Source organism: Podarcis cretensis (genome assembly GCF_951804945.1).
Source record: "Podarcis cretensis genome assembly, chromosome: 4".
NCBI lineage: Eukaryota > Metazoa > Chordata > Lepidosauria > Squamata > Lacertidae > Podarcis > Podarcis cretensis.
Window position 1 is genome coordinate 50,145,565 of NC_137173.1, and position 15,305 is coordinate 50,160,869.

The following is a 15,305-nucleotide window of genomic DNA, read 5'->3' on the forward strand; positions in this document are numbered from 1 at the left end:
ATTATGCCAAAAACCTTAAAACAAAAATTTTGGTGTGATGTGTGAGTTATTGGGGTGGCCCTGGGGACCTCGACACGCAACCTATAAAAATGTTAATGATTAGCTTGGTTCCAGCCCCATATCCCGAAGCTGTGGATTTAGTTGGGGTTTCTCAGTTCTTTAACTTGCAATGATTTTGGCTACCACATTAAATGATTACATTTCTTACATGCTCCAAAATATTCCCCAAACTTGCCATTGAAGCACTAAGGAGTGTGAAAATCATCAGCATAATCCAGAGATTGGGAACCTGTGGCCCTCCAGATGCTGTTTGATTGTAACTGTCATCAGGTCCAGCTAGCATGAACAATGGTCAGCGATGATGTAAGCAATTGTTCAACAGCATCTGTGGTATAGTGAAAGTCCCCCCCCCCCAGTGAGTAAGGAGTCCAATTTGCATTGCCTCAACTTTGTAGCCACCTGCTCTTCTTCCACACAGTTCTCAAAACTGAAGAACTTCATTTCTGATACTACATACTGTTTGACTTCATTGGCACATGTGTTGTAGGTAAAGTGAAGTCTGGCCTTATGTAATATGTTGTCGTCATTTTCCATGGTTTCTTATCTGTTTGTTAGACATTCATATTACAGCAGATCATCTGTTTGCTTTCTTAACACTTGAGAGTGTAATAATATTGCCGGGGGGGTCTCTTTAATGTGGGGAGGAGAAGAATGAATATGGACTCTATTAATAATTTTAGCAGGATGAACTACTGATAGAAGAATGAATGAAGCAGTTCTGAATTAATTGATTTGAAAGCTGGTGATAGGGAAAGAAATATTGCTTAATTAATACTGCTGCTGAAAATATATTTGTATGTTTTTGTGGAGGGAGAGGGGGATGTAGAAGATTAATTATGATTGATTAATAATACATAATCTCATAGTCTTATGAAGAATCACAAATATTAAGTGATAGCAGGGAATCCATTTTATTCTTGTTGCTTTTTAACAACTGTGGCTCATGAATAGTTACTATGCAGTTCGAAACCATGAAACACATTCTAAATCAGAGCTGATTCAATAAACAACCTTGCCCTATTCTTATGCTACACACACATACGCATTCTCCTTTGCTCAGCATTGATCAACCAAATCAAACTGATTTGAGAAGACATATGTGGCCAATCCCACCAGGGGCTTGAAAGACCTCTTGTTCTTTTTCTTCCTGCCTGGTCTATCTAGTGGTTGTCAGGGTATGTGACTGGTGAACTGCATTTGAGTATGATGGTCAGAAATTGTGCAGACCTAAGTTAGTTGGTTTTTCTAAATACAATTTTTGTATTGATTTTCAACAAATTATAAACATAACGCCCTTCAGCAATTATGCATTTAGCACCAGAACATCCCAGTTGATATTAATTTCCTTTAGATATACATGTCCAAGATGGACTACATTTTTGTACAGAGGGTACTGGGTGCAGTGGTAAATTCTGAAGTTAAGGAGCTCACCATGACAGTCCCATAGTCATATCGCCAAAGAAATTCATATTACACTCTCAATGAGAATCCACCTCTATCTCCCTCTCCCCCTACCCTATCTTACCTATCCGAAAGAGCATAATGCATAGCATAATACCATTTTATTAGAATACCATTTTATTAGGATCATCTGACAGAATTGTGAACTGACAAAAGGTGCTGTAATGGTTGTTATGTTAGCTGGGGAAACAGTTTCCTTTGGCTGGGGAAACCTGGGTTCACCTTCTTGATCATCATAAGGAGTCACTCAGTGACTCTAGCCTACCTGACATATGATAAACAATGTTCAAAACCAGACCTATGCCAACCACCCCCACAAGTTTACAATGACTTACTAGTATCTCTCCGGCAGGTCAGTAGACTGCACCACCAATAGAAAGAAGCCTAAAAGTTTAGCACGTCCTTTGGTTTTCACATTAACCTGAGAATAAAAATCTTTTGTAGCTGATAAATATGTTTACAATTTGAGGTTTGAAACCCTGCAGACAGTCACCGTGAAACACATTAAATGTAGCAAGGAAGGTGGAAGAACTGGCACACTCATGCACTTTTCCCCCTCTTCCTACATTTTCTCACTTAGAATGCAGGCATAGATTCCTCTATCTCTATAATTAATTAACTAAGGTCCTAAGGAAGGTTACAACAATTTAAATTCAGTATTAAAAAACAATGTAAAACAACAATATGTTTCTGTGTATCATTTTAATATCCTTCTTTTTTGACGCAGCTCAGCAGACCAACACCGGCCTAATCCCTGGTAGCCTAGGAAGAAAGAAGGTTCCACTAAAGAGCTAGGTCCCCCATACTGTTATATGTGATCTAGAATGACTTATTCCCTGAACTTGGGCAAATAGGTTTAAGACCTGAATGAAAGGGCAGCTTTCACCTCTTTCAACTCACTCTCTCTTACTTGGTGGTTTGATTGGGTGGATTGGGTTCAGTCCGCAGCAGTTCCTTTTCCAGAGGAACAGCACACAGGAACAAGTAAGTGAATAAGATAACTTATTCTTCCATTAACAAACCAATATGCTGCACTGGAGAGACAGACAAACAGAATATAAGATTTGTCTATTCCACACCATGGGGCCAATCCTCCTTGCCATGATGTCTGGGTTGCAGAGCCCTTCCTAGCTAGATGTGCATGCTAATTTCTAGGCTCTTCTGTGGGGCAGAGTAAGGGAAGAGAGATTTCTGGTTGCTATTTAATTATTTCTCCTCTTCTCACAACCTCCTCCCTCCCTCCCTCCCTCCCTCTGTCTGTCAGGTACATATTGTGGACATATGATTACAATTAGGTGGGTGACCATGCCTAACTATGGCTAGCTTCTTTAGTATTTCTGAGCTTTATTGTCATTGAAACCTATTCATAACAAGGAATACTTTACTTGCCTATATGCTCAATGTTTGACATGCAATGTTGAATTTATGAGGTAAGTGTATTCTACTGCTCTCCCCAGTCTTGTTTTAAGTAATGTCATGGACAACTAAGAGGGAAATCAGTTAAGCCTTACTTTCTGTAAGCACTATTCAGCACAGACATAATTAAGGATCCATCAAATATCTGTATTTCCACCTTAAGTTCATTTAAGATTCAAGAGCCTCAAATCTAAGCCCGATTGTGCTTTGTGTTTTACTTTTTCTGGGAAATCAAATGGCACAGATTTCTTTGTATGCAACACTATTCATTGCATTAAGTCACTTTTATTTTGTATTCAGCTTAAGTGATGCATGACGTTGTGAAAGTGCATCATTATCAAGCTAGAAAATGCAATTATTCTGGAATGGGTTTCTAATGGGTGCTTATTTTGCCAAGAAAGTATGTGGAAAAAATAGTATTAAGTAAATGTCATTCCTCTGGGGGAGAAACATGGTTTTGAAATAAAACTGGATTTTTGCCTGTGTTGTGGTGGTTCTGCACAATCCTATTTTTCACATGATGGCTAAAAATGTAGCTTTCAGATTTCTATCAAATATTTGCTCTGGCTATGATAGCTATTTTATACATGCAGGCAGCTCCTTTTAATTGGATGCACTAAGCTTACCATGTTGCAGTCCGCAATAGGCATGTATAGACTAAAATGTGTGTGTGCATGAAGATTTGTGTATACCATAAGGGAATATATAGGACGTAAGTTGAAAGAAGAACACTGCTAACAGCATCTGCAACATCTAAGGTCAAGGAGAGAGTTTTGCCATAATTTCACCCTCAAAAGGATTTTATTACTGTGTTATTATGTATTATCTTCACTTATTCTGAACATGTCTTGGACGTTTGTTGTCAGGCAGAAAGGCAGGATATTGTGAATAAATAAACAAGGCCTGAATAATGCTATAAAAGGTTACTGTGGTTTTTTTAAAACCATCTGGGGCACATTACACTATATTTATCCAATACTAAAACCACACATATCTTCTTTAAAGAGGATCTCAATCACCTTTCATAGCCAAGCATTCTAAGCATCTTCTATTATGGTTTTGATTTTTTAATAGTAAAATTTATTTGATACAAGTATCACACTATACAGAAGCTGAAACATTGGTTTTCAAATGCATTTTCAGTGCAAAATATGTGTAATAAGTCCCTCTGGAAGTTTTGTGTTGTAAACCATTAAAAAATAATGTTACAGTGTGTTTGTTTGTTTGTTTGTTTGTCTGTCTGTGTGTGCATGCACTTGTGTGCACACATGCACATGCTTGGTACACCGATCTGTTAGCGTCTTATGTAAGCGTATGAATTTAGGAGTGCATATGTAGATTTAAACAAATAGATTCACACTCAGTCTCGGTGTGTGGATTCCTGCAACCCACAAGTACTTTGCTTTTTGCCTAACATCCTCCCTAGCAGCAGAAGCAACATCCAAAAACTACCCTGATCCAGTTATGAAGATATTTGAAAATAAGCATTTTTAAACCAGAGACCTTCTACCATCTAGAATGAACAATGAAACATCAGTAAACGGATCTAAAATTGCTGCCATCCTATGAAACATTAATACAGTGAGGTCAGCTCTAGTATTTTTCCTTCTCCTATTTTCTGCAGTAAACAAATAACAAGTTTCTCCAAATTACCTATTCAATATGATACAACGCATAATTTTCATGCCCCTAACAATAATTATTGATACAGTGTTTTGATGACAGTCTAAAGCAAGAATGGGGAACTTGTGGATATGTAGATACTGAACTCCAACACCCATCAGCTCCATCCAGCATGGCTAAAGGGCAGGAATGATGGAAGTTGAAGTCCAGTGATATCTGGAAGGCCAAAGCTTCCCCAACTCTGATATAAAGGACAGAGTATATTTATTAGGTGGCAAACCAGATTCAGAAACAGCTCAAAAATAATTGTAAAAATAAGGAGAATTGAGAATAATAAAACCCAACCCCTTCTAAATTGTGGTGGTTTATTGGGATGTGGGTGGCACTATGGTCTAAACCACAGAGCCTAGGGCTTGCTGATCAGAAGGTCAACGGTTCGAATCCCCATGATGGGGTAAGCTCCTGTTGCTCGGTCCCAGCTCCTGCCAACCTAGCAGTTCGAAAGCATGTCAAAGTGCAAGTAGATAAATAGGTACCGCTCCAGCGGGAAGGTAAACGGCATTTCTGTGCGCTGCTCTGGTGCACCAGAAGCGGCTTAGCCATGCTGGCCACATGACCCGGAAGCTGTACGCCAGCTCCCTCGGCGAGTAAAGTGAGATGAGTCCCGCAACCCCAGAGTCGTCTGTGACTGGACTTAATGGTCAGGGTTCCCTTTACCTTTACCTTTACCTTTACTGTGTGCATATGCAGGAGCTCATTAAGATCAGGGTCATGGGTTCAAGCCCCATGTTGGGGAAAGTCTTCCTGCATTGCAAGGGGTTGGACTAGATGACCCTCATCTAAGTCACTTCAAACGCAACAAATTCTATTATTCTATGCATATATCTCTGTTAGTATATGCACCTCTTTTTCTCTGAAACATGTAGGTGCCATTTTCTTTAATATGTGTTTAAAATGAGGCTGTAGTGCACATACATCAATACATTTAAGGTATTTAATTGACATTTTACTGTGGAACATATTCCTATCAAGCTGTTCTTCTCATTCCTGCTGTTTGTTCTCGTGACAGATGTAGCCTGCTATTTTATGTTGGGTATTTACATTTCAAAAATTAGCAAACAAAACAAGAATTACAGAAGGTATGAAATGTTTTTTATTTATTTCACCACTAGACAGATTATTGCCATTTTAATACTGTTACAGATGATTATGCCACATGTCTCTTTATATTCATCTATCTTCTGGAGAGTCTCTATGATTGATATTTCAATTTATGAAATAATTAGCTCAGAGAAATGCCATGAAATATGAAGGATCTTCTGTATCAGTAAAGGTCAGATTGATAACTATGGATACAATTGATGTTTCCCATTGTGTCACATGTTAAAGCCTTTTATCAGATTTCTTCCGGAGCTTTCTTATTTTTAAATGTTCGGTTCATTAATAGATTATTTGTATGAAATAATGTGGTGAAGTGAAGGCCCAAGACAGGTGTTGATCATCATGTGAGCTGCGCACAGGTGGGCTGAAGCGAGCTGCTGCCATTTCTGTGGAGCCTCCTTTTATTGAGACAAATATGCAAGCCAGGCATACATTTTTGGGCTGTGACCTTTACACATCTTCCGTCCCAAGATCGTGGGATGGTACAAAGCTATTTTGGCACCTGTTTCCACAGCGTCATTTTCCCCTTGCACAGTGTATGACGAAGGAGACAAAAGATCTCAGGGAAAAAGGTTACAGACAGGACACTGCTGACTGCTGAGACTGCAAAAGGTCAGACCGAGGGGACGATGTTGTAGACAGCTTATGGCTTGTCTGAGGGGGAGTTTGCCCTGCACCCCAGGGTCACGCGTGCAGGCAGACTGTGGCTGCCTGCTGGTGGAGAGTGTGCTCCCTCCGGACCTCACTGTCCACTCCGCAATATCCCTACAATGTGGTTCAAATCTTACAACTGGAATTGAATGTGGTAAAGCTGCTTCTGTTTGCAAATATTTCTAATTTTATTTCCATGGTAGCAATGCATTGAACTTTTAATTGTCCATTGGCACCTGCTTCTGAATGAAACATTTTTACTTGCGAAAGGAGATGAGAAGCATCCAAGTTTGAAGGAGTAGACTCAACTGATATATTTTAGGTACTTCCCTAGTTCCACTTTTGTTAATGACAATATTTGGAATAATTTCACCTTATGTGCATGTTATGCATTCAGTAAATGTTTTCATTCTTATATCTGTATTTATTGATAAAAAGAGTTAATAACAGTATTGTCCAAGTTTCATCAACCACAAATGTGCAAAGAGAAAGTCTTAAAGAACTCAAAGCCATTACGCTCATGCTTGCAGCGTATTAAAACAAAGTCATGTTTTGAAGACCAATATACATTGTAACCAAAATCCAGATCCTGCTAGTAGTGTATAGTCTATGTGGGTCCAGTACCCAAGTACCCATGGATAGGGCTTCATGGTTTATGTAATAGCAAACTAACTAGTATATATATCAATGACCTCTTGAATGATTAGTTTATGTCAGTGCCTTCAGAAGGTGACAAATTCTCCATTTGAGGTTTCTAAACAGAGGCTGGATGGCTATCTGTACGGAATTCTTTAGTTGTGATTCGTGCATTGCAAGTGATTGAACTAGATCACCCGTGGGCTTTCTCCCAACACTACAATTCTATAAAACTATGTTCTAATGGTCCTAAAAAGCAAATGGCTTATGCTTGTACTGTTGTTTCACACACTGCATTGCTTAGTATTATATACAATATTCCCAGCAGTTCTTCATAGTGGTAGTCATTGTGGTAGTCATTGTTCCCAAGTTACTTCTTGAAACAGTGGGCTTCTCTTGTCTTTGCAACATAGCAGCTTCATCCAATCTGTGATTTGTCAGAACCAACTAACCTCTGCTCTCAAATGTGTTCTATTTTCTTCATAGCAGGATGCATTTCCCCCTCCCTCTCGAAATGTATAAAAAAGTAAGAGGGGGAAAGAGTCCCTCTACCCCTTTATCTTTCTGCTTTTCTCTTTCTTATATCATGTAGGTCCATATACTATCATCTGCTTTGCTTGCTGTCTTTTTTTTGTTACAAGAATACCTTTCATGTGACCCATCAAAATAGTTTTCTGTGTGCTATTCAATGGGTTAAGCCAGGGATTTTCAACCAGTGTGCTGTGACACCTAGGGTTGCATTGAAGGATGGTCAGGGGTGCTGCAGGCAAATCTGGCCTCTGTCCCTCTTTCATTCCCTTGCTTCTCTGATGCCCTTTTGCATCTTTTCCTCCCAAAGGCTTGTGTGTCTTTTGTTGCAGCAGTCCTGGCTACAACTCTCCAGGCAAATGGTGTTGGTTGCCAGGAACTTAGGCGGTGTTAGAGTAAGCAAGCAAGTGCATGAGAGAGCCCAGCCAGACAGTCCACCAGTCTTTGCTGTTGGGAATGGACAGACAAGTGGGAGGCTGGGCAGGCAGGCAGGCAGGGGCTGTGCTGGCCTTTCTTGTGCTTGCTGTTTGCAGTGCCTGCCTGGTAGCTGAGTGCCTGGTGCCAAAGGGGAGCCTTTTCGCCATGCAGGCCTGGCAGCACCCACTACTACCACTGCTGCTTCCCAATGTGAGTAAGATGGTGGGCTCACATTCACCTTTGGGCAGTCTCCCATCAGGCTGCTAAGGCTGGGAGCATCCTCTTCCCAGGCTCCTGTGGGGTGGAGTGAGGAGGCTCAGGGACCAGAGGCAGCTGTGGCAGCTGCTGCCTGGATGGTTCCCAAGGAAAGAGGAGAGGAGAAGAGACTGAGTGACTACTCCACTTGGGAGGGTGTTTGAAAAGGAGTGAGGGGCTGCCAGCTCTGCAGGCAAGGGGTGACATAACTTGGCCCCTAAGCCCCACAAGGGAGCCAAATAAAGAATGCATTTGGTCAAGGGAAGCGTGGACTCAGAAAGGTTGAAAACCTTTGAGTTAAGCAGTCACATCTCCTTTACAAGCAGAAGACCCCTCTTTTTACACAAAAAATTATCACAACATTGGCTGAAACCTTAAAGTTCTGGTCCTTAAAGACCATAGTGGTTTGGGTTTGAGTGTGTGTTTTTCCAGGTTACAAACTTGAAGCATTTTATTGAGAACTTCCAGTATATTTACCAACCTAGCAAGGACAAAATAGGGAAGTAGGGGAAGAGACTGACAAAATGGATGCTTAATTTGGTAATCCAAGCCTGGTAACTCAAACATTTCTTAATCACTGCAGCTTGCATTATTTCCTTTCTGGTCCACTAACAGGGAAGAGTTTGTTCATAGCATGCATCCTTCAAATGAGTTGCTTTCTGTTCCTTTGTTTTAGCTGCAATGTTAGATAGGTTCAGATGCATCTCACCCAGGTCAGTCTCCTAAATTGTTGCTACAGAAAAAAGTAGAACAAACACAGAGGCAGATACAAATTGCAGCAGTTTGAAAGACAAGGTTCATAATGTCCTTTTAAATGAATATTTTTACAGAAAACAAAACAAAAACTAAATTAGCTACCCATTTGTGCCAGGAATCCAGTGAAGCCCACAGGTTCCCTCATGTCAAGAGTAGGATCTGGATTAGCATGGTGGGGACTGACAACACAATGCCTTGCAGCATTGAGAAAGTATGCTAGGTTGCAGCCTATGGGGTGTAGGTCTCTTGGTTCACCAAATTGGGTTGCTCTGGAGCATCAGGAAGTTGACAAAATTCAAACACTTTCAGTGGTTCAGTGGGAGGGAAGGACACACATCTCTTCCTTTACCTTCAGCCATCATTTTCTTGCCACAGTAGCTGTGCCTGCCAGCTGTCCTGAAAAGTCCAGGTCCTAGGAACATCTTTACAATGAGTAATATGTTTCCTTGAACAGACACTGACCATTTTCTTTTCTTATAACATTGCAAAGAGCACACTCCAAGCAACATTAAGCACTTTTAAGTGTCCTTGTTTTTTCTTTTTCTTTTTGTATTTTAAAATTTATTTTAAGAACTGAACTTTGCTCTTCACCAAATAAAGCATCCCAGGGCAGCTTACCGAGATCAGTAAAAATGCATTCCCTGCACTCAGGTTTACAAGCTAAAGACACAACAAAGGGCTTTGATGAAAGGAGGTTCCTTAGGCTTCTCAGCAATTCTGAATGTGGACTTGCTTCTCATAATTTCCTCTGCTGCAGCCTAGTGGAATGTTTGCTGCCACTGAGGAAAAGAAGCCTGATGTAGTGGTCTTGCGTGTCAAGACCTGGACAAACAAGGGAGATCCCTCGGCTGTGCAGCAGCTTAAATTAGCCAAACCATGCCCCCCAGCCACCCAGATTTGCTGGCTGGAGTCCGTGACGCAGCCGAGGGATCTCCCTGCTGCGTGTGAGAGGCCACTCGGTCCACAACCCCACCCCACAGGGAAGTGGACAAGACTTCTCAGCAGAGCAGATAGTGACTCTAATTTGAATCCTCTCCCTTTGCTGCTGATTTCAGACAGAGAGTTGAGCATTCAATTAGCTCTGTCCTATTGAAATTGATATGATTTAAGTACTGAATTTTGTTTGAATGAAGCCCAAAGGTATAGCAGTGTCATATTAGTGTAGTAGCACTTGTGGCACTGAGAAGAGAAATAATTGCTCTAATTATTATAGTGACCTGTACCTTTTCATGTTATCTACTATATATTTTGGAAAGTGTATTATCTGTCTGCTATGCATTTGGACACCTTAAAATTATAACCAAATCAAGAAGCAGGATTTTGTCTATCTTTTAAAACAAGATGGCAGGCTGAATTTTTCAAAACTGCACTGATTTTTTGGTTTCTTAGAATTACCAAGCAGTGCTGGGTATGAGGCTTATAGTTCTGAATAAATAATAAACAAAGGCTTCTTTAAAAAACCAAAATTGTTGGAATCTATCTGTCTCGAGAGACAATGGAAGAGTGTGTCACTGGGGTAGTGTCAAACCACTGGTGAGTTTACGAAAAAACAACTTGTGGATTTGAAACAAAATACAAACATAACTTTCCCTTCTACAAGGTCATCATTAAAATGAAAAATGGGCATTGTGAAATATATCTCTTAAATAAAAAATTAACATTTATTTTTTTAAAGAACAAAGCCTGATATTGCTGCATTCTTTCATCAATATCCAATGTTTTATATTGCTACACTGGCAAAGTTAAAAGGAATACCTTCTTGTGTCAGCCATAAATCTAATATTCTATAACTCAGTCCACTGATAATTCATGTGCATTTTGTCAAAAAAAAAATATGTTTCAGAATTCTGATACATTTTTTGATTCTAGACTCTAATGTGGTATGTAAAAGACAGCTCAACACTTCATACAGCAAACAAAATTGCTGTTTCTTCAGCAAAATATGTACACTACAGTGGGGAGGCACACTGTGTCCTGATGTGGACACCAAAATAGAAATAACAGTTAGCTTATACTATCACTTATTGAACCAAGCCCAGATCAGAAACCATAATTTGTCTTTGGCTTGCTTTAATAAATCATGTAGTTCACACTGACCACAGATTGCATGTAACTATTGTTAATTTAAACCAGAAAACAGACATCATTCTGTTTCTCATCACCATGATGAAGAAGGCGAGATTGCACACAAGGCTCAAGGAGGCTTGTTCCCATAGCACTAAATTATGGTTATGGTTATATCCAAACTAGCCCTAAGCATGTCAGACTGATTTTGTCCACAAGTTGGTGAGCAATGCTGTTGCATGCAATAGAACTGAATATACGTTTCCCCTCTAAGGTCATTCAGACTGATACATATTGAGTAACTATGTGAACATGGTTACCCACTGTGTTTTCTAGTTGTTGTTAAATTCATTTTAGAATTATGGTAATGAGAGAAGTTACATTAGGACATATTATCTGTCTTTGATATTAAAATACATAACTACTTTAAAGGCAGGTGCTTAGAAACTTTGGTAGTCGTGCTCATTAGCTCAGCAGTCCTATAGGCAACGGGGAGAACTGGTGAAAAATTGAGTATAGTGAAACTTTTCCAAAATTAAAAGTCTCAATTTTAATCTACTCTTTCTTTAAAAAAAATCTGTGTTGAAGGACATGGTATATAAAAGGCTAAAGCTAATATGTGTTGTTTGATATAGTAGGAAATGGTATGGTACAGCCCCAAATGCTACATTGATTCGGATCAGATTTTCTGGCAGTTAAAGATGCTAATACACTTTTTAGCCATGATAAAACAAAAGGGCAGGTATTAAGGTGTTTTTTTTAAAAAAATGTACAAGGATCATACCATTGTATTGTTGAAAGGGTATTGCATTATTACATTAAAACACTTTGTCATACAGCAAAAAGGAAATATTGCAATAGTCACAAAGGAATTCGGGCAGTAATTAAATTTATAGTCCATCATATGCTGGGAAGGAAATATGTGGTCAGAATCAGCAATCTATCTTTGCAGTAGGATTTGAAATTTGAAATTCCTAAAGGGCAACTGGCTAGTAACATGGAAAACTAAGCAGGATGTAATTAGATTTCCAAGCCCCATAGAGACTTGGTAGAAAGTTTGGCAATATTTAAGACATTTCCAGATAACCTTTCTAGAGGCTGGCCTGAAAAGACTTGTGTTGGGACAAGAAGAATGCTGTGGAAGTCGATGTTATTTTTCCTGAGATAAAGCCTCATTGTTCAGTAATGAAGTTCTTTATGCTTCCAATGTGAAACAGGGTACCGTACAGGCACAACACCTACATGTAGACAAAAGTGAGTTAAAAATAACCATGACTTTATTGAAGATGGGGAAAGAGTTTGGAATGGCATAGGGAATGGATCTGTGCACCGGAGAGCCTAGTTGCTGATCAGTATCACCAACCATCCTGCATATTGGGAGAACGTTAGTGGGACTAGGTGGCAATCACAGGCCCACATCAGCATGATGTAGGCTTTTACTGTGACCAGGTGTATGACTGGTGTATTGGCTGCTGAGCTTGGATAAGGCCTTGATGTGACAAACCAAGGTCTCTTAAGGGAATCGTCCTGGGGAATCTAAATCTGCATGACCAAAGGAAGTATGGTCTTGCGTTTCTCTCATGTATAAAGTGATGCTTGAGGAATTTGATCTTTGCTAATTACTGTGTGAAGTATTCTGATCCATATCTATCACTCATGTGCAGACTGGAACTTAGGTTTCTTCAACAGAGACTGGAAATAGCTTTGTTCATCTCTAAATACATGCTTCGTGGAAAATGGCCCTGTGGGCCAAAATGGGACCTGTTCTGGGTCTAACTAAGCCCATGGGTTGGTAGTTCCCCACCTCTGCAGCCTTGGTTATCAGTAGGAAACACTGATAGCAGGCAGACCAATAGTCTTTATCTGCCTTTGAAGCTCTACAGCCTTGGCAGAACTGGCTGAAGGCATGATGGTGGTTGACAGGACTCCAGCCAGCTGAGCATCATTTCCCTTAATATTTTTATCAAATCACTCTGTGTGTGTGTGTGTGTGTGTGTGTCTTTAGTAGAGTCCCACTCACAATGTGGAGCTACTTTATAGCCCTAAACTGCTACAAAGCTTATATTAGCGATCAGCCATATTTCTTCCTTCTGGCTTGAAAAAGATCCAGGTGAAAATGAATGAAAAACATCCTGTTAATGTAATGTTCAGCAGACTCCTGCTGGGATGTAATTTGCATACTTAAGCACTAATTTTTATATTGGAACTATCCATTTGTAGTTCTCCCCTACACTGTTTGAAAGAAACCATTGATGACAAATAATATTTTCAGTAATAATCAACCAATTCCTCAAAAAAGAGTCTTCCATTTATTAATGAAAAATCCATATGCTTAGGAATTATGAAATGATTCCATCTGAACAATTTATTGGGTGTTTCTACTATTAACTTGCTTTCCCAAGTTGCTAACAATAGCACAGTGTATCATAATGGGTCCCTTTGAAGTTAATTAAACATAGCTGCTGTACAGTGTTTTCTAAGGTGTGCCTCTCAAATGCATAAAAAAATGGAAAGCATTGTACATAATACTGGACAAGAATTATAACCTTGAATCAGTTTAATAATGTATAAAATAGAGGAAAAACTGCAGGATATTTTAATTTGCACTTCAAACAAATTTCAGTGGTCTGAACCAGAGCTCAGATTAATAAATCTAAATTCAGTCAAGGGAACACATTGGCTTCATCTAATTTTGAATAGCTTCTTCTTGAAAATGGAATGTAGCAAATCATTGGATTCTGAAAAGACCTTTGTAAAAATAAGCTGTTCCTAATGCTCATAGAATGTAAAAATAAACTTTTGAATAAGATCATCTTACCGCTTTCAATGTTAAATTAAACCTAAATTATTCCATCCTGAACTATTTTTGTAAAGCTGAAAAAGGAAACTCTTGATAATTTTGAAAACCTGAAACAACTTGCAACATAAAACAAAATAAAACAACCAACTACTAAACTCACTCATTTCAACTTGTTTATTATGGTTGTTTTTCTTTACACAATTCTCATTTTTACCCACAAGGTCTTACTATATATAAGAGACTTGCAAGAGAGTCTCTTAAAGATGCTCAGTTTTTTGGCAGTTCTTTGACATTTTCCCAGTCATTCCATTTTTATGGGAGGTGGGGGCTCCTTCAAACACATGGGGTGCACGCGCAAAGACGCTCAACCCCTAGGAGTCTGCATGTTTACTTTGGGTTAGGTAAAGGTACCCCTGACAGTTAAGTCCAGTTGCGAATGACTCTGGGGTTGCAGCGGTCATCTCACTTTACAGGCCGAGGGAGCCAGGGTTTATCTGCTTCCGCAGACAGTTTTTCTGGGTCATGTGGCCAGCATGACTAAGCCTCTTCTGGTGAAGCCAGAGCAGCACATGGAAATGCCGTTGACCTTCCCGCCAGAGCGGTACCTATTTATCTACTTGCACTTTGACGTTGTTTCGAACTGCTAGGTTGGCAGAAGCAGGGACCGAGCAACAGGAGCTCAACCCGTTGCAGGGATTCGAACCCCCGACCTCCGATTAGCAAGTCCAAGTGGTGCAGTAGATTAAGGCCTACTAAGTTCAGTGTGAGGTACTCCTGTTGTATAACTGCTGATAGGACATGGATGTTATTTTACTCTTACTTCCTTGCATCCTATAGTGAAATGTTAGTTTTATCTGCATAGACTACTGTGATAACATAGGAGGAAACTGACTCGGCTTCCGAAAGGCATTTTATTATCTTTGGGGAACATTGCACTTGAAAACCAATATGAATCCCATACCCATAGCATACAGCAGCCAAAGAATTCAAGAACAACTGCCTTTTGAATTCAACTACTACAGAAGATTTCATGCACTCCCTTGTATGCCAGGGAAAGAGCTGCTAAGAAGTTGTAAAAGAACTGAAGTGTGACTAGATAGTTCAAATTTGGTAGTTGTAGCTATGTAACATTCATGCTTAACTGCAACCTGGGTTTACTAGCATATAATCTTTCCCCTGGCCCCAGTCCTGCCACTCACCACCTGGCCTAGGGCAGGAAGCGCTCTGTTTTGTTTGTGTTCTGTTTGTCTTCTTTTAAAATTGCTCATATTTTTTACCTATGTCATTTTAAACTGTAATATTAATGCTGTATTCTTAGTTTTAGGTTTTTATTTATGTGGAAATTGTTTTCCATTTGGCTGTGGGTTTTTTTTTTTTTTTTTGGATGTGGTTTATTTATTGAATATGACTTTTATAATTATGTAAATCTTGTCATGTTGTAAGCTGCCTTGAGCATTGTTTTTAACTGGAAAGGCAA

General features: G+C 39.5%; 1 protein-coding gene across 3 annotated transcripts in view; it reads left to right on the forward strand.

Moving 5' to 3' along the window:
* Positions 1-15,305, forward strand: part of NCAM2 (neural cell adhesion molecule 2) — a 202,996-nt gene that overhangs the window by 63,503 nt on the left and 124,188 nt on the right. The window lies entirely within an intron of this gene.